The sequence below is a fragment of the Dromiciops gliroides genome, chromosome 1 (assembly GCF_019393635.1).
Source record: "Dromiciops gliroides isolate mDroGli1 chromosome 1, mDroGli1.pri, whole genome shotgun sequence".
In the NCBI taxonomy this organism is placed as follows: Eukaryota; Metazoa; Chordata; class Mammalia; order Microbiotheria; family Microbiotheriidae; genus Dromiciops; species Dromiciops gliroides.
Genome location: NC_057861.1, coordinates 162,950,986 through 162,954,382, shown reverse-complemented (window position 1 = coordinate 162,954,382; position 3,397 = coordinate 162,950,986).

Below are 3,397 nucleotides of genomic sequence, written 5' to 3'. Positions count from 1 at the left end.
CTTGACTAAAATGAATTGCAATGACTGTTTTTGGTCATATGGAACATGTCTCTTAGAAAGATGTAGGTGGGGATTACAGAGGGGATATTATATGTGCTGTTTGTCAGACCAGCCATTTTGTTGATAGATTTTGCTTACCTTTTTCCTTCCCTATCATAAGGAGTGGTTCTATGGGGAGAGGGGAATACTGGGAAATGATTGTGACATAAAAAACAAAACATATCAATAAAACTTTCTAAAGGAATTACACAGAGAACTGCAGACCCTACAGATAAGGCATGCTTAACGGTACAGAATGAGGTAGTTTACCTAAAAGTGAAAGAGAATTGGGATGAATTTATTTATGAAATGACTTCACTTTCCATTTTTTTCTTCCCCAAACTACCTAGCGAAATTCTGTGGTTCCCTGGGATTCAATGAAATAAACCCAACCTGAGTATCATCACTCTGATGGAAAGAACAGAGAAAGTTCTGAGTCAGACTCTACTTTTGGTTTTGTAATTCTTTTCAATCTGTTCGTTCTTCAATAAGTTTTTTTGGTTTTGTTTGTTTGTTTTTTGCGGGGCAATGAGGGTTAAGTGACTTGCCCAGGATCACACAGCTAGTAAGTGTCAAGTGTCTGAGACTGGATTTGAACTCGGGTCCTCCTGAATCCAGAACCAGTGCTTTATCCACTGCACCACCTAGCTGCTCCCTCAATAAGTATTTATTAATGGCTGAGAGCTATAGCCTGGAATATTTGTGGAAATCTTTGTGGTAGAGGGGAACCTTACACTGAGCTTTGAAAGGTGAGTAGAATTCATATAACCATTTTTTTTTTTTTTGGTGAGGCAATTGGGGTTAAGTGACTTGCCCAGGGTCACACAGCTAGTAAGTATTAAGTGTCTGAGGCTGGATTTGAACTCAGGTCCTCCTGACTCCAGGGCTGGAGCTCTATCCACTGAGCCACTTAGCTGCCCCATATAACCATTTTTTAAAAAAGAGGAATAACTTCCAGACAAAGTTGTTTCGTTTTGTATTTTATTTTATTTTTTTTATCCAGGAAAATCTCTCCAGCCCTGGAATTTGTACCATAGACTTCTATGGTCCTGTGATCCTGCTCCCTCAAATTGTTCTTTCCATTGTCCCATACTGCCTCCTGGTAAGAGCCGGTTGTGGCAAGGCCTTTAAGGCTAGACAAGAGATTGGATTTAACACCTTAAATAAATTGTGAGACACAATAGGTTCTTGAGGTTAAATGATTCAAGTGAAGGTCCTGGAAATTTATTCTAGCAGCATTCTGCAGGATAGAAAAGGAGGGAAAGGAAAGAGAAAAACATGTATTAAGCACCTACTATGTGCCAGACACTAAGTTAAGTGCTTTATAAATATTATCTCATTTTATCTTCACAACAACCCTGGGAGATAGGTGCTATTATTATCTCCATTTTACAGTTGAGGAAACTGAGTCAGAGAGAGGTTAGATGACTTGTCCAGGGTCACACAGGTTTAAAAATGTGAGGCTTGGGCAGCTAGGTGGCGCAGTGGATAGAGCACTGGCCCTCGATTCAGGAGGACCTGAGTTCAAATCTGCCGTCAGCAGACACTTAACAAAGACTAGCTGTGTGACCCTAGGCAAGTCACTTAACCCCAATTGCCTCACAAAAAAAAAAAAATATATATATATATATATATATATATATATATATATATATATATATATATATATATATATATATGAGGCTGGATTTGAACTCAGCTATTCCTGACTCTAAGCCCACTCTCTCTACTCTACTACCTACACTGAAATTAGGAAAATCAACAGTGAGGGTGATATCATAATTTAGGCATGAAATGAATGATGAATCAATGATATTAAAGGTGATAACTTAGCCTAAGTGGGAGCTATCTTATATGGTGCACATGGAATACTTGGGGCCACAATATTCCCATGAAGGGGCTTCTTTTACTAAAAGATACAATGAGCCAAGGCTCCCTGTGCCCTTCAAAGGCCCCATTAACAACCCATGGTAAAAAGCCCACATGGTCATTTTGTGGGGTCTAAGGGGCCACATGGGTGAACATGGGGAAGGGTACCTCTTATCCAATCATTCATGCACTCAAGGGCCTGTGGCTGTGCCCCAGATCATTCACCATCTCACACCAAGCCGGGGAGTGGAAATGGAGATTAAGGGGTGAATCTGATAGAGATTTCAATGGAAGAAATCACAGAATTGAATATAGGGATTGAAGGAGAAGGGAGATGTTCCTTCCTTAGTTTCTAGCCTGTGAGAATTGAGGATTGGTGCTAACAGTAGGGTAAATCGGAGAGCTGGAAATAGTCTGGGGATAGGAAAAGATGCATTTGGTTTTAGGCATGTCGAGTTTAAGATGACAGTGAGAAGGGGGCAGCTGGATGGCTCAGTGGATAAAGCACTGGCCCTAGATTCAGGAGGACCTGAGTTCAAATTTGGCCTCAGACACTTGATGCTTACTAGCTGTGTGGCCCTGGGCAAGTCACTTATCCCTCATTGCCCCCCCACACACACACACACACAAAAAGACAGTGAGAAACCCAAGTGCAAATGTTGAGTGGGCTATTGAAGGGACTGGCTTAGGTAGGAGGACAGGACTATGGTAATTATAACCCAGGTTTTCCCAAGTTTGGGGCTCATATGTACTGGTTCCAATCTAGGGAGCCTCTCCATAAAAAATCATTTTCTTTTTGGCTCATTGCCCTCATGTTAGAGATTAAGTGTAATTATGATCAGAAAATTGATTCAGTCCTCTCCTCTATGCCTGGATACTACCTGTAAAGCTAATGGAGGAAGTATTTTCTACCTACTTCTTCCCAGATTCTCCCTGAATGAGAGCACTGAATTTAAGAGAAACAGGATCAAAGTTCAAATCAAGGCTCTGTGATTTATTAAATGTGTGTTCTTGGGGAAGTCAACATCTTGGAACCTCAGTTCCCTTATCTGTAAACTGAGGGCATTAGATTAGATAGCCTCTAATGCCCCTTTCTGGGGCAGATGGTATCAAAGTGCTGGGCCTGAAGTCAGGAAGACTCATCTTCCTGAGTTCAAATCTGGACTCAGACACTTACCAGCTGTGTGACCCTGGGCAAGTCACTTAGCCCTCTTTGCCTCAGTCTCCTCATCTGTAAAATGAGCTAGAGAAGGAAATGGTAAACCACTCCAGTATCTTTGCCAAGAAAACCCCAAATGGGGTCACAAAAAAGTCAAATACAACTCAACAGCAAATGAACAAATTAATTAATTAATTAATTAATGAACAAATAAATGAATGAATTAATAAACAGATAAATAAATGAATGAATGAATAAATAAATAAATAGATGAATAAACAAATTAATAAATAGATGAATAAACAAATGAATGAATGGATAGATAAATAA